This window comes from Myxocyprinus asiaticus, chromosome 30, assembly GCF_019703515.2.
Source record: "Myxocyprinus asiaticus isolate MX2 ecotype Aquarium Trade chromosome 30, UBuf_Myxa_2, whole genome shotgun sequence".
Classification (NCBI taxonomy): Eukaryota; Metazoa; Chordata; class Actinopteri; order Cypriniformes; family Catostomidae; genus Myxocyprinus; species Myxocyprinus asiaticus.
The window spans coordinates 29,346,074-29,371,939 of record NC_059373.1 but is presented as its reverse complement, the minus strand read 5'-3'; the positions used below and the strand labels follow the sequence as shown (position 1 = coordinate 29,371,939).

The 25,866-nt window shown below is 41.1% G+C and overlaps 1 pseudogene; it reads left to right on the top strand.

The window, feature by feature from the left end:
• The first annotated feature begins 24 nt into the window (after positions 1-24).
• On the top strand, positions 25-25,590 carry LOC127421035 (ankyrin repeat and MYND domain-containing protein 2-like; annotated as a pseudogene).
• The last annotated feature ends 276 nt before the right edge of the window (positions 25,591-25,866 follow it).

Here is a 25,866-nt window from a genome sequence, read left to right as displayed (position 1 = left end):
GTTATGAACATGACGACGCATAGTATGTCCCATCCGAAGAAAGGTGAACTGGCACCTGAAGAGAGACAGATGCTACAGGTGGCTGCTGCAGGTATTAGAAATCACTGTTTAGTTTACTGTTTTTCAGTTCTACATTCAGTGCATCTTGTTTAAATGTTCTAAAACAGTGTTTCTCAATCCTGTTCTGGAGTACCACTAAAGGGTGAAAAATTGGTAATGTGAAAGCTGTCATGAGGACCGGGAGCGCACCGCGGTGCCGAACCCGAGATTACATGTAGGAGGTGGTCTGAGTTCGGTTGCAATGGACCTGTAGCGCGATTCGCGTGAATGTGAAAGCAACTCGGACTCGGGTGCACACCTTCAGGAAGTAAAGTAACCTGCGCATGCGTTTTAGCCGATGACGACATCTATCTATCTATCTATACACCTTATAAATACTATATATAAATACTATTATAGGTTATAAATACAGGGTATAATAGGAGATGACAGTGGCGATAACCTTGGACACGAGCGTGAGTAAGCGTGCAGTGTAAACAAAGATGCCTATGAATTCCCTGCAAAAATGTCTCCTCAAAAAATGCCATTTGGGAGCAGCAGCAAGCCCCCTTCCCCTGGACATTTGATGAGTTACACCATGAAGCGCACATATACGCAGTTGTCATTCACTCTGCTGTGCATAATGGCACCAAAATAACAAAAAAACAAAAAGTATGATGAGTCACATTGTGTTCTCCATGCATGTATGTGATGATGTAAGATGAACGCAAATGGACCGGGGTTCGATAGAATCAAGTGAGTGTGAAACCAGACCAACGCTGCAGGGGGCACCGGGAACAATCGCATTCGGAATTGGACCGCAGCAAACATGCCCAGTGTGAAAGCCCCCTAAGGGCAGTTTAGTTAGAAACAGAGAACGGTTCGCATGAAAAATTGGTAATGTGAAAGCTGTCATGCGGACCGGGGAGCGCACCGCGGTACCGAACCCAAGACTATCTGTAGAAGGTGGTCTGAGTTCGGTTGCACTGGACCTGTAGTGCGATTCGCGTGAATGTGAAAGCAACTCGGACTCGGATGCGCACTCGTTCAGGAAGTAAAGTAACCTGCGCATGCGTTTTAACCGATGACGACATCATTAGTTTCGACAACACACGAGGATCCACACATTCCTGAAAGTCCCAAAAAAGTAATGACACCACAATGACATACAAGTACAATCAACACTATAAATACTGTCTGTCTATCTATCTATACACCTTATAAATACTATATATAAATACTATTATAGGTTATAAATATAGGGTATAATAGGAGATGACAGTGGCGATAACTTCACCTTGGACACGAGCGTGAGTAAGCGTGCAGTGTAAACAAAGATGTAAATGAATTCCTTGCAATCAGCTGTCTCCTCAAAAAACGCCATTTGCGAGCAGCAGCAAGCCCCCTTCCCTGGACATCTGATGAGTTACGCTGTGCATAATGGCACCAAAAAAACAAAAAACAAAAAGTATGATGAGTCGCGTTGTGTTCTCCATGCGTGTTTGTGATGACATAAATGAACGCAAATGGACCAGGGTTCAATAGAATCAAGTGAGTGTGAAACCAGACCAATACTGCGGGGGGCACCGGGAACAATCACACTCGGAATCGGATGGCAGCAAACGTGCCCAGTGTGAAAGCCCCCTAACACTACACATTTCCGAGGTCTCCCTTATTTGACACATTCAATTCAGATCAAGGAGCATTCTACTAATGAGCTAATCAGGTGTGTAGGATAAAGGAGACATCCAAAATATGTAGTGTTAGTGGTACTCCAGGAAAGGATTGAGAAACACTAGGAACACAATTCCAGTTGAACTTGAATGAATGGATGAATGAAAGGTGTTCATTCATTCATTCATTCTATATTCAGCATTGTGACATTTAATATGTACTTGTGTGTGTGTGTGTGTGTGGGGGGGGGGGGGGTTAGATGTAAAAAAGTTATTGTTTCAAGTGATAAAGACTTAAGTTTGATATAATAGGGATGCTGATGTGTGGTTCAGTCACATAATATTGTCACAAATTGCATCAGGAATGAGGACCCAAAGGCAGGAATGTGGAAAAAGATTTATTAAATATGCAATACAAACAGGGAAAACAAAACACTCTCAAGGGAGAAAACAACTAAAGAAGAAAAAACAACAAAGGACTTACTGAAAAACAAATTACAAACCGGACTGGACAGCAGCAAAACACAGACTGAACATGAGAACAAAATGATCCGATAAACACAAAAGGAAAAGGAGCACAATATGTACCGGTAGGGCACATGAGGAACAGGTGAAGACAATTAACAAAACAAGGACTAAACGAGGGAGAGTGGTGATGGTAACAAGGAGACGGAGTCAGGGAAGCACATGGCAGACAAACACAAAGACATGTGCTAACACACGAGACTAAAACAGACACAAGTGCACATGGTGATGAAGGATCAAACACAGCCATGTGCACTCACACAACACTCAGGACTGAACCCAAAGCCATGCGCTCACAAAAGACGAGACATGGAGCATGAGTGTACGGATCCCAAAGCAGAACATAAACCGAACTAGGCTGAGTCAGGACCCAGACTCCACACTCTGAACATGAAAACACAAACACAGAAAATGAGTGTCAGGATCCTGTCACCACTTAAAACATGACTGACAATGAGACAGGACCCTGACCCTACCCCCCTCAAAGGGACGCCACCTGTCATCCCATCAAGGGGAACATCAAATAGAAAACAAAATATAACAGACAAAAACACACAATAAGGCAGGGCTGGAGGCAAAGACCAGGGCAGGACCGGAGGAACAAAAGGTACCACCCGAGGGAGGGTGGGGGAAACCAGGGGGATGGCTCCAAGTAAGGGGCAGAGTCGGGAGGCTGGGGAAATGGAATGGGTCAGGCAGAGGGGCAGATGACAGACCAGGGAGGGTGGGTGGGGGAAACCAGGGGGATGGCTTAGTCCAGGGTGACACATAAGGCCAGTGTGGAACCGGAAGAGCATCCAGATGCCTAGATAGCCTGGAAGGCCATTGCGGAGCCGGAGAAGGACCCGGAGGCCTGGATGGACCGGGAGGCCAGGACGAAGCCAGAGGAGAACTTGGAGCCTGAGGCAAGGTCTGAGCAGCTGGGTTCAGCAACGGATAATCCTTGACCACTGGGCAGATTATGTCAGTGGCTGCACAGGACAGACTGGGCAGGGACCCCAGAGGGCTGGAAAGATTGGGCAAGGAGCCCAGAGGGCTGGACAGACTGGGCAGACTGTTCGTTGGCAGCTGGGCATAGGGTGATGTCCATGGTGGCCGCTGGGCAGAGGGTCAGGTCTGTGGCGGCTGCTGGCATGGGATCAGAATGGGCGGCGGTCGCTGGCGTAGGGTCTGACTGGACATGGACAACCACCGGACTAGGGTCTGACTTGGGCGGCCACTGGACAGGGGTCAGACTGGACGGCTGCAGGCAAAGGGTCAGGCTGGGCAGTAGCTGCAGTGGGCTCGGACCCCTCCTAGAATGTTGCAGCAGACCCTGATGCGGGGACCACTCTCCTCTTCCTCCTCCTTCTCCTCTTGTGGTTGGAAAGAGCAGCGGGCTCCTCCGCCTCCTGGCGGTCCACAGCGGACAGAGCAAGCTGGTCTTTGATGGCCGCAGGAGGCTGGGCAGACTGGATAGTGAAACTGGACAGGATCGTCGATGGTCACAGGGGACTGGACAGGATCGTCAACTATCACAGGGCACTGGACAGGATCGTCAACGGTCAAAGGGGACTGAACAGGATCGTCAAAGGGGACTGAACAGCATCGTCAGCAGTCACAAGGGACTGAACAGGATTGTCAGCAGTCACAGGGGACTGAACAGGATCATCAAGTCACAGGGGACTGGACCGGTGCATCAGTGGTCACAGGGGATTGGACTGGTTTGTCAACAGTCACTGGGGACTGGACAGAATTGTCAACAGCCACGGGGAACTGGACAGGCTTATCAACAGCCTCAGGGAACTGGACAGACTTATCAGCAGCCACGGGGAACTGGACAGACTTGTCAATGGCCACAGGGAGTAGGACGGGCTCGTCGACAGCCTCAGGGAACAAGACAGGCTTGTCAATGGCCTCAGGGAACTTGACAGCTGCCGTGGTTGGGAGCGCTGGCAGTGACTGGGGATCGGGCATCTTACTCGGCTTCCCTCTCCTCCTCCTCTGGACAGTCGGAAACACTGCAATAGGAATGGCCGCCACCTCCTGGGGGTCGACCACGGGAATGACTGCCGCCTCCAGGCGGTCAGCAGCAGCCTCCTCCACCTCCTAGCGGTCAACAGCAAGCTCCACCTCTACCTCTTGGCGGTCAACAGCAGGCTCCTCCTCCACCTCCTGGTGGTCAACAGCAGGCTTCTCCTCCACCTCCTGCCGGTCAACAGCAGGCACCTCCTCTGCCTGCTGCCGGTCAGCAGCAGCCTCCTCCGCCTCCTGCCGGTCAGCCGTGTCTGCTGCCGGTGAGGGAGTATTGTTGACCTCGGGCTGGGATGAAGGAAGGAAGTCCTCTGAGGCACAGACGGAGATAAACTCCTCCCATTTCAATGCAAACTTGATCGTAGCGGCAAGACTTCCCCCTTCACCTGTTTCTGGGACACAAGATCTGATGGGCTCCCTTAGACCAGCCCTAAAGAATTGCATAAAGCTTGCCTGATTGTGCCCCAGACCCAAGGACAGTGCCAAAAACTCCAATGCATACCCACACAGCCCCCCCACAACTTCTCCTCCTGCTGGAGTCTGAGGAGTTTCATGGCCTGCTTGGCTCTGCGACATGTGGTAAGTGGTGAACAAAAAGAAAAACTAATTCCTGCTGGGTCCATGCTGATTGGATCATTATGTCATGAGTTGCGGAACAGGTGAAGACATTTAACATAACAAGGACTAAATGAGGCAGAGTGATGAGGGTAACGAGGAGACGGAGTCAGTGAAGCACATGGCAGACAAACACAAAGCCATGTGCTAACACACGAGACTAAAACAGACACGAGTGCACATGGTGATGAAGGACCAAACACAGCCATGTGCGCTCACACAACACACAAGACAGAAAAGCACATGGCAAGAGGACCGAACCTGAAGCCATGCGCTCACAAAAGACGAGACATGGAGCATGAGTGTACGGATCCTGAGCCAGAACAGAAACGGAACTATGTTGAGTCAGGACTCAGACACCACGCTCCAAACATGAAAACACAAAACATGAGTGGAACATCAAACAGAAAACAAAACATAACAGACAAAAACACAAACTAGGGTGGGGCTGGAGGCACAGACCAGGGCAGGAGCAGAGGAACAAAAGGTACCACCCAAGGGAGGGAGGGTGGGGGAAACCAGAGGGATGGCTTAGTCCAGGTTGACACATAAGGCCAGGGTGGAACCGGAGTGACAGGACCCTGACAAATCTGCCTTGATCACATAACACATAAATTAACTTTTCTGCTAGGATATGTACTACATCCTCTCATAATTTGAAAAAGGTGGCTTGAAAATACCCTTCTGTGCGTGCAGTGTTTTACTTACAATGTGCTGTTATATAGAATAGATTGCATGGAGACAGACTCAGGAGATAAAATTGTGGTTAGCAGATTATCAAGAGATGTGCATGATGCCTAATACAATACTAATAAACTTGAGATTGTGCTCTGCCAATAGGTGATGTGCAGGAGGCGTCTCAGCTGCTCGGCAATTCAAATGTGAGAGTTAACTGTCTGGATGAGGTAAGAACATAAAGATGACAAATCTGTGCAGTAATTTACAGGCCATTTAAACTCCTGCTACGGCTGATTGGGATTTACCAAGCTGGAACAAAATAAAACAAAAACAGCATATGTTTCTCATTGTTATTCAGGCATATGGCAGAGGCTTTTAAGTAGTGTATGTGGTACTTAAAGAGGTGTAACAATGGAGACTTGCCACTAGATGTAACCTACAGACTACTTGAGGTCATCTGGGGCTAGAATGGTTAGAAACAGCAGTTGAGAAGTGTATCCAGCCTGTCAAAATCAGATGTGCTGTACGTTCATTGTCCCACCAACGCAGTCTTTCAACTTCAGCCAAGGAACAACAAAGATTATGACTCACCAGCTCATGTCACTCTCAACAAGTGCCAGTGTTTTGTCAAAATTGCCATTTTGCGGACAAATTTCCTGGATATCCACAATTTGTGAGAAATTTGTACAAGGGTAGATTTGAGTGATGCAGCTGTAAAGCCATTATAAAAAAACTTTTTCCTTTGTCTTCTCAGTATGGCATGACCCCACTAATGCACGCTGCCTATAAGGGTAAAGAAGACATGTGCAGACTTCTACTGCAGCACGGAGCTGATGTCAACTGCAATAAGCATGATTACGGTTATACTGCCCTCATGTTTGCTAGCCTCTCAGGTAACCTTACTCATGAAAATAGTGATGTGAGAAAGTTTCATTTTATCCAGCCTTTATTTAACTAGGAAGGTCACTTAAGAATGAATATGTATTTTCAACGATGGCCTGGCATGAGGTAAATCAATTCTTGGTGGGATGAGGCGTAAATGGAAGAAAATATAAGCTCAGATAGCACAGATAGGTAAAATACACATAGTGCTGGGTAGTAACTGATGTCATGTACTCTGGATTACGTAATCAAATTTAAATAATCAAGTACTTGTAATTGGAGTAAATTACATTTGTGTTGTTACCTCACATGGATGGTGTTTGTAATGCTGAAATTGCTGGATTAGGACCACATTTGTTAAACAAGCCCTGGATAACCTTTCTATAATACTAGAAACTCTCCCATGAGAAATGCATGTTTTTCTTCTTCTATATATGTATGTTGGTGAATTATTCAGATCAGTTAAAATATGTTTTTGTATTTCATGCCCCTTTAACTACCTTTTTATTTCACTCATTAACAGACAAATAGTGAGTGATACCCAAAAAATCATATCAATTCTCATATTTTCATTCATTAGTTAAGTTTTCTTAAATGCATTTAAACAACATTTTGTGAAAATGGTACAATGTTATCCTACTCAAATGCATGTGGCATCAAATTAACAAAAATTTGGTCAGAAATATTCCAAAAGTCATCAAAAAATAATCCAATTAGATTACTAAAAACAGTAATCCAAGAGATTATGTTACTAATTTAATTTTAGTCATGTAATTATTAATCAGTATTTGATTACAATTCCAAAGTAATCTACCCAGCACTGATAACACATATATTTGTAAGTTTTAAGGACCTTTCACACCAAATGTTAACAAGATTTGGACAACAAACCAATATTTGTCGAATTATTTGTCTAGCCATGAAAACGCGCAACCAAAAAGATTTGATCTTGGGTCACAGATTAGAACATAAAATTGTTAGCTGGGATATCGCTCCTGCTACACATATCGGCATATTTGGTGGCGCCTATGCCAACCGGCATTAAATAACAAAACATGAAGATTATGAATCTGGTAACGGCATTGAAGATGTGCGTGAAACATTCTGCAGTTTGATGGCAGCATTTTATAGAGCATAATGTCACTCAAGGGAACCTTAGAATGGCACATCTGTAGTATACAGTTAAACAACAACAACAACAAAAAAGTGTTTAAACACACACATAAGGAGATATTTAGAAGAATGGGGATAGCTGTGGTCACATTCATTGAATGAAAAAGAACAGCTTGGACATTCACCAAGCTGTCAAGTCTTTCAGATTTTGAACACCATGTTGGAAAGTAATTATGACAGAATTTTCATTTTTTAGGTGAACCAGTCCAAATTCATTCACAAAAATTTTACAGCTCATCTGCAATAATCCCACAGGTAATGTGGAAATTACGGAGATGATATTGGACGCAGGGGCAGAGACAGACATTGTCAACTCTGTAGGACGGACTGCCGCTCAGATGGCTGCCTTTGTGGGTGAGAGATACATACTATACTCACATCCTCACCCTTTCTTTTCTAATAAATGAACACTTAAACTCAATTTTTCTACTTCTCTTTCCTGTCCATGCAGGTCAGCATGACTGTGTGACAGTGATTAACAATTTCTTCTCTATTGCGAGGCTGGAATACTATACCAGACCCCAGGGCTCAGAAAGAGAGCCCAAACTACCCCCTAAACTAGCGGGACCTTTACATAAAATCATTATGAGTACTAACCTCAACCCTGTCAAGGTAGGATGTTCCAAGTGAACAAACAAGCGTGTTTATATAACTCTTATTACAGTGGAACAACTCAAGCATCAATAAATCGCCAGATTGACCCTAACAATGTTACTGGAATACAGTGGTCTATGGTTTTATAGCACTGACCCATAAGAATACCATACAAGGTAACATGACTAGGGTAAGAATCGGTTTGCACTAACCAACACTCGTCCTGCTTTTATTCCATCTAAATATATCCTTGTTATATTACAGAACAGAGCAGTAACATGGCCTCCCTTTGAATACAGCCCTGGAATTCAGTGTTCTGCATATCTCTTACACTGACAGTGAGGTCCTAAAGTCTGAGACCACACTGAAAATATAGGATTATGCTGATAGGGTAATTTTTAATGAGAAAATGTTAAATTACAAAAATGAAAAATAGAAGCATTTTCACTATAGTGGTCTAGTGGACCCCACTGTTTATCCCTGATTAACAATCTTTGTTGCCTCTTACAGCTTATAACTGTATCGCTATAACCACTGAAGTACATAAATAAAGCTGAATGTTAATGGGAGCAGAGAGTAATATGATATTTAGTCCCACTGGGTACACTTGCATGTGTGCTTTGTGGCAGATCCCGAATGGCATCTATGTGCGCTATCTCGGCTGTCTCACATACACAGATTTCTGATGAGTAAGGTGTCTGACTCCACACTCAGCAGGGTTCAGTTAACAGAATCTTGCAGTGTAATAAACATGTTTCCTCCGTGAAACTTGCATTGTGAGGAAAGCTGGTGTCTCTGCTGTATTAACTTCCCATTTTCGGGGAACTTTTTCCATCTTCTATGTATTTTCAGATGGTGATGCTGGTAAAGGAGAACCCTTTACTGGTAGATATAGCTGCCCTGGAGAAGTGCTACCGTGTGATGGATCTGCTGTGTGAGCAGTGTGTGAAACAGCAGGACATAAATGAAGTTCTGGCCATGAAGATGCACTACATCAGTTGCGTGCTGCAGAAGTGTCTGGCCTTCTTGCAGGAACGTGATGACAAATTGGACGCCCTCTTGAAGAGGTGACATCATCGTTAGGCTTCTTATATGGTCCTGCAAATGCAGTTAAAACAACTTTTATTTTGTTTACTCTTCCCAAGCCTTCTGAAAGGAAGAGATGGTGATGGCTTCCCTCAGTACCAGGAGAAGTTCATCCGAGATTGTATCCTGAAATTTCCTTATTGTGAGGCAACACTGCTGCAACAGCTTGTCCGAAGCATAGCACCTGTGGAGATTGTTAGTACACCTTTATAAAATACATAACATGCTTTATTTTTTGAAGATGCCATGAAATCACTAGATGAGCACAGTTTTTTTTTTTTTTTTTTTACCATATTTCCTTTTGAAATGGGAAGTTAGGGTGGAACATATCAAGGAGTCCTCTCTCTCTTTTATTTTTTAATAGCCATAGGCTTTTCGTACAGCCATGAGCCATGATTTGCTTCTTGCTGTTGGTGGTCAGTTGCAGCTGGTATTAGGGGAAGGACATACTCATTCTAGAGAGCATTTAATTGGACAAAATTCTGTGTATTGCTAGATGAGTCATCAATATTTTTGTGAGTTTTCTGAAAGAGAAAAAACTGTATATTTTAAATGTGCACATCTGCAAAAAGTAAATGTAGACAACTTTTGAGTGCACTAGCATATAGATGAACTCAAAGCGAACATACAGACTACGACACACATTTTGATTTCATAGGTCTTTAACAAACTTAATTACCCTCAGTATAGCCTTTGTGAACTACCAAAGAAAATATTGATTTAAAGATATATAAAATAAAATAAAAATTATAGTATAGATATTTTTTTTTCTTTTATAATTGTATTCTTATTTTACTTAATTTGTAAAAAGGTTGCATTTGTGAGCTACTCTTGGGGAAATATATCTATTTGTCTCATTGCAGTCCAATTTCAGACGTTACAAATAATTAAAGTGTTGCATAAATACAGTACTGTGCAAAAGTCTTAAGCAGATAAGATGTTTCACAAAAGCAATGGCCTTAAGATGGTTATTTATATCTTCAGCTTTAGTGTGTCAAAAGGAAATATAATTGTTAGACTCCCAAACATTACTTTTGCAAATAGAAATTATTAGAATAGAAGAACAGGGAGCCCTGCAGCAGATGTCATGGCCCCACAAAGCCCCCCACTGAACATCGTGTCAGTCTGAGATTACATAAAGAGACAGAAGCAATTGAGACAGCCTAAACAGAAGAACTGTGGTAAATTCTCCAAGAAGCTTGGAACATCCTATCTGCCAACAACCAAGAAAACTGTGTCCAGGTGTACCTAGGAGAATTGGTGCTGTTTTAAAGGCAAAGGTGGTCACACCGAATATTGATTTAGCTTTTTTTTTATGTTTACTGGACTTAAGACATTAAGTGATAAATGAAAACTATGTCATTATTTTTGAAGACATCCTCACTATGCAACATTTTTCACAAGTGCCTAAAACTTTTGCACAGTACTGTATATTGATAATTACCCTACAAAAATATTAACGTTTCTTCAAAAAAACAAAAAACAAAGCAAACATATGTTTTTGTTTATATGCACATAACATGATGCAAACCAGGGAAAATTAAAATGGTTCAATGCAACATGTCTCACAGTCTCTCTCATGTTTCCAGAGGAACGACACAACAGCCTTCTCGGTTCTGACCCAGGCAGTGACGGGCCAGATGGTGCTTATGGGCACAGAGTACTGTGCTACATGTGGGGAGAAGGGTGCCGACAAGAAGTGCTCCTTCTGCAAAATGGTACCATGTGTTTCCATGTTATCATGAGATATCATGTACTATAACAGTGGTTCCCAACTGGTTTTGCTTCCAGACCCAGATTTTACATTGGAAATCAAGTAGCGACCAACATAGTAAAAAATGTAACCTGTATTTAATGTAGCTGGTGTCGCATTCTTTTATCTTGCATAAGAGAAGATGTTTAAAAGAGGTTTGTTCAAGGTTAAGTTTAAGGGCATACATGTCCCTTTCAAGTGACATTTGTTTTTGATATCATTGTCAAAAGATACAGAATGTTTTCTTTACCCCCTTTTAAAACTTGATGAGCCAATGTATTTATATGAGCCTATTATATTTATTTTCCAGTTTATTTTCTAATATTAAACATCATTCACACAGAACATATTACACTGGAGGAAAACTGTCTATAATTTGTCCATAAATCTTGGAGGTCCAGACTTCATGTACTTGCCCTAATATTTACAGTACAATGCCATAGAATCACAGGTAAGACCATGGATGGCTCCTCATTATTGAGGTTAGGTCAATGTATTTAGTCCAATTTATATAAAATGAACTGGCCATGGAGACGGTGTTAGGATCCATGTGCAGGAAGTTTGTTAAGAGAGACACAAGCAAACAATCCAAAACAGCAGGTAGAGAGACGTAGTCGTAAAGCAGCCAGATAAATCCAATAAACCAAATAGACAGTCCAATCAGGCAAACAAAACAATGGGCAATCCAAAAAGCAGTAAATCCAGAAAAAAAGGCAATGGTCATAACATGAATCAAGAAACAATTGCAAATGGAAAAATGCTCAGTAAAGCAGGGTAAACTGGCAATAGTTCGCAATGAACAATGGAACTGCATGGCCGGCCACACGGCCGGACACGGACACGGACACACACGAGAGGGCTCTCTCTGGTGGTTGGTAGGATGGGTAACAACCTCAGATGATTCCAGGGCCAGATGCCGGGTGGACCGGTTTCAGCAAGGACACATGGAATGAGAGATGAGGTAGTTAGCAGGAAGCTCTAATCGGTAAGTAACTGGGTTTATTTGATGGATAATTCTGAAAGGACCCACAAATCTTGGACTGAGCTTCCTGCAGGGTAACCACAGCTTAAGATCCCTTGTGGATAACCAGACCCTCTGTTCAGGCTGATAGTTGGGGTGAGGGCACCTCCGCCAGTCAGCCTAAAAGCGTTGCGCTCTGACTGCTCGCTGTAGCCGGACACGTGCGCTGTCCCACACCCTCTCGCTCTGCCTAATCCAATCATCCACCGCTGGCACTCTAGATGGTTCTCCTGACCAAGGAAACATCAGGGGTTGGTAGCCCAGTACGCATTGGAAGGGGGTTAGCCCTGTAGAGGTAGGAGTGAGGGAATTCTGTGCGTATTCGGCCCAGGGCAAGAAGTCACTCCACTTCTCTTCACGGCTACAGTAGCTCCGAAGATATCTGCCAATCTCCTGGTTTAAACATTCCACCCGTCCGTTGGCTTGGGGGTGATAGCCTTTAGGTGAGACTCACATTGATGTCCAGTTGCTTAAAGAACGCCTGCCAAACTCGGGACATGAACCTCGATCGGATACGATGTCTTCTAGTAATCCATAGACTCTGAATACTTGGTGGAATAGAGCATTAGCCGTTTCCATAGCCATGGGTAAACCCTTGAGAGGGACAATTCTGCATGATTTTGAAAAACGGTCGATAATTACCAGTATGGTGGTGTATCCATTGGAGTTTGGCATGTCAGTGATGAAATCGATGGACAGGTGGGACCATGGTCTTTGGGGTATTGGCAGTGGTTGGAATAATCCCGTAAGCAGTTCCCTGGGGGTCTTGGATTGTGCACACACTTGACAAGACTTCACATAGTTAGTAACATCACGAATTACAGATGGCCACCAGAAGGAATTACGTACCAGAGTGATTATTCTTTGGATGCCAGGATGTCCTGTGCTCAATGAAGTGTGGACCCATTGGATGGTTCTCAGACGTAGAGCTTGTGGTACAAAGAGCTTGGTTGGGGGGCAGTCAGGTGGTGATGGTTTGTGTTGTTGTGCTCGTTGTATTTCTTCCATGATATCCCAACTAATCGGTGCAATGATGACAGGTGGTAGGATTGATCCAGGATGAGGTTGGATGTGGGGTGGATTATGCCTGTATGAAAGCACATCTGCTTTGCTGTTCTTGCTGCCAGGGCAGTAAGTGACGGTAAAATTGAACCTGGTGAAGAACAATGACCATCGGGCTTGACGTGGATTCAGTCTCTTGGCTGCCTTGATGTATTCAAGGTTCTTGTGATCAGTGATAACTTGGAACGGCTGGACTTCCCCCTCTAACAAGTGATTCCACTCTTTGAGTGCTGCCTTCATAGAAAGTAATTCCTTGTTCCCCACATCATAGTTTCATTCAACAGAATTTAACTTTCTGGAGAAAAATGCACAAGGGTAAGCCTTGCCTGGGGTTCCGTGACGTTGTGACAGGACCACTCCAATCCCACAATCAGAGGCATCTACTTCAGTGACAAAAGGAAGATTGGGGTCAGGGTGTTTCAGTATAGGAGCGGTCGTGAAGCTTGATTAGAGGGAGACCAAGGCTTGGTATGCGGCATCATTCAGTGGCAACTTGTTGGGTTTTCCCTTGAGCAATGATGTGAATGGTGCTGCAATGCTACTGTAGTTTCTGATGAAGCGGCGGTAGAAATGGGAAAAGCCCAGAAACCGCTGTAGTTCTTTGATTGTGGAAGGTCGAGGCCATTCGGTAACTGCTGTGATTTTAGAGACATCTATTTCTACACCTTGGTGGCTGATATTGTATCCTAGATACGTGATATGGGAGATATGAAACTCACATTTTTCTGCCTTGACAAATAGCTGGTGTTCCTGAAGACGTGATGGGGCTGTCCTGACATGGATATGTTGTTCTTTGTTTTGGAAGTAGATGAGGATGTCGTCAATGTAGGCCACCACACACTGATTCAGTAGGTCTCTGAAAATCTCATTGACAAAAGACTGGAAAACAGAGGGGGTGTTAGCAAGTCCATACAATATGACCAGATATTCATAGTGCCCCCTGGTGGTGAAACAGTTTTCCACTCATCTCCTCTGATTCTGATGAGGTTATAAGTGCTTCTTAGATCGAGTTTAGTATAAATCTTAGCCTCACAGAGTTGTTCAAGAGCTGAGGGGATAAGTGGCAGTGGGTAACGGTATTTCAGGGTGACAGAGTTCAGGCCTCGATAGTCGATACATAGACCTCCCATCGTTTTTCTCCACAAAGGAGGAACCTGCAGCTGCTGGAGAGGTGGAGGGATGGATGTAACCAGAGGCAAGGGCTTCCTCAATGTAAGTTTCCATAGCTAGGGTCTCGGGGCATGACAACGGAGAAGCCTTGCTTCTCGGTAGAGCTGTATTAGACAGAAGTTCAATGGTGCAGTCCCATGGACAGGGAGGATGTGTAGCTTTGACTTTACTAAACTTAATTGAATTCTGCATACTTCTCGGGAATCATGGTTACTGTTTGGAATTCAGGGCTTTCAGTGCTGGTGGTAAGACAAGGCATGGAGACAGCAACATGGAGACAATGTTCATGACAGAAACTTGACCATTGCGTGAGCTCATCCTGGTTCCAGGATATGGAAGGTTTGTGGATGGCCAGCCAAGAATGACCCAGGATTGAGCGAGTGAGACATATAGTGAAATGTTCTCCACATGAAATAGTCCAATCTTGATGGTTATGGGAACACTCTGTTGGGTTATACCAGTACCAATGGGAGCGTGGTCAACTGTGGTGATATTAATTGTTGGAATGCACTGAATGGTGGGTATATTGAGTTCTTTTATGATCTCTCAAATAAAGAGATCATACATCAATAAATATTTACCAGCAGCCCCAGAATCCACTAAAGCTGTAAAAAAAAAAAAATATGATCACCAGTGGAGATATCTACAGGCAACAAAAAACTGTGAAGGATAGGTGATAAAGTTTGTGGTACTCACTTTCAGCTTTGATTCATGGGAACTTTTATTTCTTGTGTGGGCATGCAGCATTGGAGATGATTTGGTTCACCACAGTAATAGAAACGTTTTTTGTTACGTCGACGTTGGCGTTCCTCCATAGAAACACAGGTGTAAACAACTTGCATAGGTTCGGGTGATTCAGTGGATGCCTGTGCCTATACTGAGACTGTAGACTTAGAAGCAGAGTTAAAACTGGGGCCGTGGAGCATTACAAAGCAGGTTATCCATCTTGATAGCCATGGTAATGAATTCTGACAGAGTAGAACCCTCACCCCCTTGCATGTCAGTTTCACCTTGAGTTCTTGGTGAAGCCCCTCACGGAAAACAGTTTTCAGAGTGACATCGTTCCACCCACTTTGAGCCGCTAGCGTCCTGAACAGAATTGTGTAGTCTGCTGCAGATCGATGGCCCTGGCATAAATGAAGCAGCTGAACAGAGATATCTTGACCACCCGATGGATACTTGAAGAGTTCGTGGATCTGTTGAATGAAGTAGTCAAACGAGGATCTTTGTCCCAAACAGCAGCGGCCCAATTGAGGGCTTTACCAGTAAGCAGAGACATCATAAAAAGGTACATTTCTTGGCGTCTTGATAAAATGATTCAGGTTAATTAGAGAAATAGACTTTACACTGTCATAAAAAACCCCAGCATTTCTCAACAGAACCATCAAACTTGTCAGGAAGAGCAAAGTTTACCAGTTCAGCATGGGGAGTTAGCAGTGAGTGAATGTAGCGAGCCAGACATTCGTTGGTGGCTCGTATGTTATTCAGCTGGTCTTAATAACCCTTTACAACCTCGCACTGGTGTGCAAATGCAGCCTGGAGCTGTGAGACTTCCGCTGGATCCATGGTAGGCAAAGTATTCTGTAACGAACTGGCCATGGAGATGGTGTTAGGATCCATGTGCAGGAAGTTAATTAAAAGAGACAAGCAAACAATCCAAAACATCAGGCAGTCGTAAAGCAGGCAGATAAATCCAATAAACCAAATAGACAGTGCACCCAGGCAAACAAAACAAAGAGTAATCCAAAAAGCAGTAAATCCAGAAAAACAGGCAATGGTCATAACATGACTCAAGATGCAATGGCAAAACACTCAGTAAAGCAGGGTAAACTGGCAATACTTCACAGTGAACAATGGAACTGCATGGCTATATATACATGTGGTAAACAGGAAATGAGCAGTGAAGAAATGGGTGAAGATCACTATTTGGGAGAGGGCCTCTGGTGGTTGGTAGGATGGGTAACAACCTCAGATGTTACACAGTATATATATACACTATATTGCCAAAAGTATACGCTCATCTGCCTTTATACGCATATGAACTTAAGTGACATCCCATTCTTAATCCATAGGGTTTAATATGACGTCGGCTTTGCAGCTATAACAGCTTCAACTCTTCTGGGAAGGCTTTCCACAAGGTTTAGGAGTGTGTTTATGGGAATTTTTGACCATTCTTCCAGAAGCGCATTTGTGAGGTCAGACACTGATGTTGGACGAGAAGGCCTGGCTCTCAGTCTTCACTCTAATTCATCCCAAAGGTGCTCTATCGGGTTGAGGTCAGGACTCTGTGCAGGCCAGTCAAGTTCTTCCACACCAAACTCGCTCATCCATGTCTTTATGGACCTTGCTTTGTGCACTGGTGTGCAGTCATGTTGGAACAGGAAGGGGCCATCCCCAAACTGTTCCCACAAAGTTGGGAGCATGGAATTGTCCAAAATCTCTTGGTATGCTGAAGCATTCAGAGTTCCTTTCACTGGAACTAAGGGGCCAAGCCCAGCTCCTGAAAAACTACCCCACACCATAATCCCCCCTCCACCAAACTTCACAGTTGGCACAATGCAGTCAGACAAGTACCATTCTCCTGGCAACCGCCAAACCCAGACTCGTCCATCAGATTGCCAGATGGAGAAGCGTGATTCGTCACTCCAGAGAACGCGTCTCCACTGCTCTAGAGTCCAGTGTCGGCGTGCTTTACACCACTGCATCCAACGCTTTGCATTGCACTTGGTGATGTATGGCTTGGATGCAGCTGCTCGGCCATGGAAACCCATTCCATGAAGCTCTCTACGCACTGTTCTTGAGCTAATCTGAAGGCCATATGAACTTTGGAGGTCTGTAGCGATTGACTCTGCAGAAAGTTGGCGACCTCTGCGCACCATGCACCTCAGCATCCGCTGACCCCGCTCTGTCATTTTACGTGGCCTACCACTTCGTGGCTGAGTTGCTATCATTCCCAATTGCTTCCACTTTGTTATAATACCACTGACAGTTGACTGTGGAATATTTAATAGCGAGGAAATTTCACGACTGGACTTGTTGCACAGGTGGCATCCTATCACAGTACCTCGCTGGAATTCACTGAGCTCCTGAGAGCGGCCCATTCTTTCACAAATGTTTGTAGAAGCAGTCTGCATGCCTAGGTGCTTCATTTTATACACCTGTGGCCATGGAAGTGACTGGAACACCTGAATTCAATTATTTGGATGGGTGAGCGAATACTTTTGGCAATATAGTGTGTGTATATATATATATATATATATATATATATATATATATGTGTGTGTGTGTAGTGTAAATATGTACAAATATATACAGTATGTAGTATTGTGTTATAAAAATAAACACATTTAAAAATGTAAACTACAAATGACTCAGTTGTAATAAAAAAAAAATTAGGTCCAATAGATTCCACCTCATAGATTATTTACTATAACATTTTTGTCAAAATACCACAGTTAATGTTACAATTGTTAATTTGTGATGCATTTTAATAAGGATGAAAAAAAAAAATTAAAAAAATCATTATTTTGGCGCATGCACAGTGTTACGCTTTTCCTCCTCAGTCCTGTCGGGCTGTCTTCTGTTTGAGAGGTTTGACCAGGGGTGTAAAAAGTACTCCGAAATTATACTGAAGTGAAAGTATGGATAGTGAAAATTTTACTCAATTAAAAGTTCTAGTATCTAGCCAAAAACATAATTGAGTGAAAGTAAAAAATTATTTACATTAAATTGTACTTAAGTATTAAAAAAGTAAAAAGTAACTTTTTCCCTAGCTAGAATGAAATCAAGTTAAGAGATGTTGTTAAATTCAATTGGTTTGTTAAGTCACCTTTTTACTGTCTCTGACGACTGTCATATTACTCCCCCAGTGGCATTCACAACCTGGTCATAGAATCATGTTACAATAACTACATTTTTGCTAAATGATTTTTATGTGGCCTGTTGTACATAACACAGAAGTTTCCTGGTGCAGGAATGAACACTAGAGGCGCTAAAACAACAATGACTTTTATCCCCTTTCACTCAAATCATGAGTAAAACAACAGATTATTAGTTCATAAACACGTACTTATTGCCCTGTTCTTCCTACAGTGCTGTCTTATTGCATATAAACACTTTTACTATAGTGGATGACTAATTTTAACATTTGCATCACATAACCAACTAGATTTACAAGCTTATTTGAGTGTAATCAAATTTCTCGGTAGCTCAACTGATAGAGTGTTGCATTTGCAATACAAAGGACTGGGGTACAAGTCCTGAAGAGCATGCGAGACGATATGTGAGCCAAAAGTGTCATAGAAGCACTACAAAATGACATGGTTGCTTCAGAAATTGTGTTTTTTCACGTCACATTTGCTTTTTATGACACTATCAGTTAGGTTTAGGTTTAAGGTTTAGGGTAGGGAGGTCGGTTTTGTTGATTTAAATCTCGATAAAACATTAACCTTTAAAACTTCATCTGTTCGGGAGAACATTTCACTCGCTTTTAGCGCCACACAGTGGACTTTTCACTTCGGAACTGCCCTGAGACGTGTAATGAATCACATAATTTTATTTTGCAACAACGTTGCCACAGTCACACAATATTCGTTGCATGGGAGAAGGCACTCACGAATTGCGATGTCAGAGCACCCAGCCCCTTGAGACACAGAGAAAGATAAATTTTTTTTTTTTAAATAATTAAATAAAAAATAAGCTTTGAAGAAAGTTAGTAATGTTATTGGTATTGTGAATTGTTTTCTGAGGTTTGCTGCCAAACCTTGCTGTTGAGCAGATGGATAAATTCACTAAAATTCATAATTATTATTTGCTGAGATTCCATTATTTTTATTATCATTATTATTTTTATCATTATCATTGCTGGTTCTATAGTTATTATTATAATTAATAGTTGCTCAACAACGACAACAATAATAATTCAGCAAATCGGGAATAGAAATTCATAGATATGATTTAAAATGAAGGCAAGTGTAGAAATTAATGACATGTACACATTTAATTACAAAGGCCTTTTGTTTATATATACATATATATATATATATATATATGCAACGTGAATGATAATTTTTGACTTCGTAACTGTCCAATCTGTAGAAGTAGCAGGCCAAAAACTGTCAGCGTTTCTCACTTCGTGCTCATAGTTTTGAATGAATACATCACATTCAGTCAGGCTTTCACATACGGCCTAGTCGCACAAATATTTCAAATTATCCGAAGCTCAAATCAGATCCGAAATTCCACCTCTGCAGATGGTCGGAACGCCACACAGCCACTGTGTGACACTCTATTTGAAAATGACTGAAATCTGGTCTGTCATCTGTCATTTGTCGGATGCAGTAAAAAGGCAGCATCAGTCCAGAAAGACAAAAGAAAATGATCTGCAAAAATGTAATGAGTACTTTTTAAGTTTAAACAAAATTGTAAGGAGTAAAAAGTGAAAAAACAGTATTTGGAAACATAATTAAGTAAAAGTGCAAGTATTCCGTTTAAATTGCAATCAAGTAAAGTACAAATCCAAAAAAATAATATTTTTACTCAGTTACTTTACACCCCTGGGTTTGAGGTCCTCCATAGTGCTTTAAACTAGAAAATTCAAAGAAGAATTCAACTGAGTTGCATTTGTGTTGTGGTCTGCACCCTGCCTGTGATATCAAGGAAAGCCCGGTTGAGGCTCATACTCCAGAGATACAATAGGATGGAGCAGACCATTTAATTGGCACAAGTGGTTCAGTGATGGCTCACGCTGCACACTCACTGTTAAACCAGGCATCAATCGCATCTCGTTTTCAGATCAGAAGCATATTTAGCGCGAATAAAGCACAACCCATTCCGAACAGACCTGCGACCCAGTTAAGAAACACTTTACTATATGTTGTACTATCAATGCAGGGATTATTCTTCACAGTTCTGAATCACTGTTTGCTATGAATTTTTAAATATATGTTCAGTGATTAAGTACCTTAACTGCTTTGAAATCATTGCTGTTTGTATGAGCATCCCTGCCAGTCTGATAAAGCAACATTGGCTCAACCAAACTCAATTTCATAATTTCTCATTATTATTTGTTTGCAGGTGGTCTACTGTGGGCAAGTGTGTCAGAGGCTCCACTGGTTCACCCATAAGAGGCAATGCAGAGCCATTGTGCAACATAGAGAAGCTCGACACAACAGTCCACCCAGACTCGGAGAACTCTCTAGCAATGGTAAAGTTCAAGACATCCTTGGTTGGCAGATTTCTAAAGGAGTTAGATCTTCTCACTGGTGCTTTTGGTCATGGGTGTAATCTAATTGCAAAGTAATTAGTTACTGTAATCTAAAAACTTTTTAGTACTAAAAAAGTTAAAGTAGTATAGTGCATTACATTCTCAAATTCTTGTAATCAGATTACAGTTACTGAATTTCAAATAAGTTGATTACTTTTAATTACTTGGTTTACAGTACACATATTTCTGAAATAGTGTTGTAAAAACAAACTTTTCTGTGAAAAGTGATGTAGAAAATAATGTAAAAGTAATTAGTAATGTGATTCCTTTTTATAAAGTAATCCATTAAGTCAGTAATATGATTACAATTTTAGAGTAGTTATTAGTAATTTGTATCGAATTGCTTTCTTTATTAACTCACCAATGGCATTGAAGGTCTGAGAAGAAGTCTTGCTTGATGACGAAACAAAGTCCTTTAATATGAAAAATTGGCACTTTCCATGTTGACTGCATTCATCAAGCTCAGCTATTCAACCCTGCTATCCAAGTTATTGTAAGAAAAAAATATTAAAATATTTCTTTTTCTTCATAAATCTAACAACTTTTTAGACATTTCCCAAATTTTGGTTACAGGGTTGCAAGATTTCAAACCTTACAGTAAATTAATTGAAAATAAAATAGCTCTTTTTTTTCTTTTTTTTTAACCTACTGGGGTTTAAGGTTTAGCAACTCCTTTCACTGACCATCTTTTGAAAAATAATTTCAGGCCCTTATTTGTACCCTATTCGTGGAAGCATAATAAAAGAATAGTTCACCTAAAAACAAAAATCCTCTCATCATTTATTCACCCTCATGCCATCCCAGATGTGTAGGACTTTCTTTCTACTGTTGAACACTTATTAAAATTTTTAGAAGAATATCTCAGCTCTGTGGGTTAAAAAATGCAAGTGAATGGTGACAAAAAATAGACATAAAGGCAGCATAAAATTAATCCGTAAGATTACTCAATGTCTTCAGAAGCGATCCATTCGGTTTTGAGTGAGAACAGACCAAAATATAATTCCTTTTTCACTGTACATCTTGCCATTGCAGTCTCTAGGCATGATCATGAATTCAAACTCGTTTACACTTCCTAGTGCTTGATGCATGCGCAGGGCGCTAGATGGCGCTTGGAAGTGTAATCGAGCCTGAAATCATGATCATGCCTAGAGACTGCTGATGTCAAGATTTATAGTGAATAAGGAGTTATATATTTGTCTGTTCTCACCCAAAACCGAATGGATCGCTTCTAAAGATATGGATTAAACCACTGGAGTCTTATGGACTACTTTTATGCTGCCCATATGTGCTGTTTGGAGCTTAAATGTTTTTTTAACCACTAACTTGCATTGTGAGGACCTTCAGAGCTGAAATATTCATCTAAAAATCTATGTTTGTATTCTACAGAACAAAGAAAGTTATACACATCTGGAATGGCATGAGGGTGAGTAAATGATGAGAGAATTTTCATTTTTGCGTGAACTATTCCTTTAATTTTAGGGAACTAGATTTTTCATCAGCCTTGTTTGAAATTATGACAGTTTTACTATGATCTTCTTATGTGACTATTATTTGTGCTTTTGTGTTTCCTCCCAGCTGATGGCAGTGATGCAGAAGAGACTGCCAGCGCAATGCTGGCTCTCTGTCTGGGCTTTTCAGGGTGTGCACTTCCACGGCATTCTTCTGATGATCACCATGATACCTCTGAAAAGGCTCCTTGTGCTGGGCAGGACTGAAGCACATAAAGATCTGCTGATAACTGAATGTCCATGAGCATCCAGTTCAGGTTTAGCATGCTTGTGATGTGATTGGTGCTCTGTTTTTTGTGAGCCATTGCTGAGTGTACAACAGTGTCACACTTTCAACCCATTCTCAGCTGTGTGAGTGCCACACAGACAACAGGACAAGTATTGTTGAGTGCAAGCAAGCAAGCATGCTAAATGAAGGATGTCCTTTTTGGATACTGAGCAGATGTTTTATGCTCATAGAGGAAGGCATTGAAAATGTTCCTTTGCTGTGGCTTCACATTGGGTGCTCAGAGATCAAACGTCAAACATTTGTTCAAGATGAGCCCATATTTTATTTACTATTTTTCTTTTCATAAGATTTATTTTAGTGTTTAATTACTTTCATTTTATTATTCATCCTGCATAATTTATGATAGTTTACTTTAAAATAAAAGAATCTTGATTAGTCCATAATCTTCTGAAAGCTTAAGTCTGTCTAAACATTGAGCATTGACTGAATAAAGAAGGGGTCTTAAGCCCTTTACAGACCAAGGACCTCTTAGTGGATAGGGAGACAGAGCAGGGAACCTCTGTTACATAGGGTATTAAATTGAGTGTTGCATTTTAAGTCAGGTCTAGTGTATAATACCATATTATTAATGTATTAAGATTAGAATAATCATGAAAATTACCATTAATGTACAGAGACTTATAGTTTTACAGTACATTTTAAATTTACTTAATAGATTTCTATATGGCACAATAAAAACTAAGCTAACCTTAAGCTTTTTAACTTTATCTTTGGTTACAGATTTTTTTAATGCTTATTTAATTTTTTGTTTATTTTATTGTTTATTTCATTTGTTTGAGGCAGGACCAACTGTTAATTAAGAACCCTTGAAATAAACAGGGTTCCTACGGTCATAAAAAACCTGGCAATATTAGGGAATTTCAAAATTGTGTTTTCCAGGCCTAGAAAATTTCTTTAGTGAATATATGTTTTTATAGTTATGCTCTGCTTTGAAATAATAGTCTAAATATTGCTCTTGTTTACACCTTGTGTAGTGTAGAACCTGCTCGCAAGCCAAAGTGACATCTGATTTGTGAGCGAATTCTTCTTTTGAGAAGGTTGTTTTTTAAGTTCATTGGTCGAAATGGTTCACAAATCGGTCTGAATGATTCATTAGCCAATCATTCTGAATAGTAATAATAATTTAAAAAAATGGTTTCCAGAAATCACAAACATCTGGAAAAATCATTGAAAAGTCATGAAATTCATTGGTCAAAAAGGGTGGGAACCCTGAATAAAGAGATTCAGTATTGCCACTAGAGGGCAGCGTCCATCTTTTTAGGGTCAGATGTGACCTACTGTATACTCTGTCAGCAGACTGAGACTGTGTACTGTTTACTTCTTTGAATGTGTATCAAATCATGCATGCTTTATTCTACTGTAACAGCATTGCAGTTCAATGCACACATAAGCCTTTTTTAGGTGAAGCTTTGGTGGCACTATTAGAGTCAAATGTCCAAATAGGTGACATACAATGTATGAAGGGAAAAAGTTTAAACATTTTAAATGAGTATGGATCATCATCGTAATCATCATCACCATAATCAGTAGGCTTGTATTTCAACATTTGTTCAGAAATATTTGGAGAATCTCCCATTTAAAAAGAAGGCTGTGTGACACAGTATCGTCAGTTTTGTGAAAGCAGGGATCTCCTCTGTGGACTTTCCCACACTTGGTCCTCTTGCACACATCCTAAGGCACTCGCTCAGAATTCTATAGAGGCTTCTGTCTGTTCTTGAGCGCTTTGTTCCCTGTCTCCACATCCCCTCATCCCAGGGGACTATCACACCCTGTAGGCCAAATGAGGGTCTATTTAGCACACACTTGTCACGTCGCATGTCAATTTACCCATAACTCAGTGCCATAACCTCTCTGTTTCCCCTGAGATTCATCCCTCTCCTGTCTCCATCTATGAGCATGTCACAGTCATTACAGGTGCATAAAAGGACTATCTCAAATATCCGGTTTTCAGATGCAGAAATTAGCGAATGCCGCATCGTATCGCATGACTTTGATATTTGTCTTTCAAGCCCTAAGGTTGCATATTCAGTGATCCCCAATAACCCCCCCCCCCCCCCACCTTACCAATATGACTAACAGTGCTTTTTAGGTAATAAGAGATCATTTTAACAGCAGTGGCTTTTGAAAACACATAAAAAAACTAAAAAAAAAAAAAAAAAAACTTGCACAGTAAGGCAAGTCCTGCACAATATTAAAGTTTTTTTTTTTTTTTTTGCCTGAATCAAAGGAAAATGTACCTGTGGACAAGTGAATTGAATTAATCGTAAATGCCCGAGGAGAGAGTGAAACTGGACACTTTTTGGGAGAGCCACACATTTTCGGTTGAAGAAAGTGAGCATTGGGCTTTTGTGTTTCCTCCATGTCATTTGTGTTATGCACATTCATTTGGTGAGCTCATCGGAGGCACCTGTTTGGATAATTTTGGGGTAAAACAATCCAGGTATATCCCGTTTCATGGGTTTTGCCATGCATGCCCATACAGCACAGACTGAATGCATGGAGCTGAATGCATCAGGCTCAAATGTACTTGAAAACTCATAATTCTGCATTGAAAGTCATTTTGAAGACTGCAACATCCTCAATGCAATGTGTATTAATAAGTGCATTGCAGTACAGTGTTTCTCTAATAAGATTAAACTTTTTCCATGAACAGAAACATGTATCTCATGGGGTACACAAAAGGTGATGGCTCCAAAACCAGCACTATAATACAATGATCATATGATGAAACATCCTTTGTATTTGTATAAATGACAAATTCCTATATTAATGCCAGAATATTTTCCGTTTGTGACGTGAGTTGCTTCAAATACTATTTATTCAAGTTTTGATTATTTCCCATCTCAGTATACTGACAAATTTATTTGTTATATAACTTAAAAATGTGCCTCATGTGGTTAATTTAAATAAATTGTTTTTTTTTTCAAAGAGGATGTTGGTGTGTCCTGTTTCTTCTATTTTGTGTGACAGTAGCAGTAATAACCCAAATTTAAAATTCAATTCAAATTTCTAGTTAAAATAATATAATATAGTAAAATATTAAAAATGTAATCATTTTCATCATTGTCGATAAATACTTTTTTCAGATGTACCTGCAGGAATGACATTATTTATTTGTGCTATATTATTTTTATTTATTTATACATTTTTACACAAAAATAAATTACATTTAAAGAAAAACAAAAATAAAACAATTGTATTGCTGGGAAAGTAAAAAAAAAAAAAAAAAAGCCCAATAGGGTAACACAAATCAAGATTTAAATTGCATTTCAATGCATGAGAAAAAGATAAAGAGCAATAAAAAAGAACTAAAAAAATAAATCATACCACGAAATTAGTTTTGTTGAGGAGAATAATCATTAATATTTCATCAACAATTACCTCATATTAAAAGTAGTAGTAGTATTGTTTACATAGTGCAGAATAACGTGTATCCGTGCCGAAGCGCACACACATTTCCAGCACACACTCATTCCACGCGCTGCTGCTGTTCAAAGAGTGGGCGGGTATATAAACATAG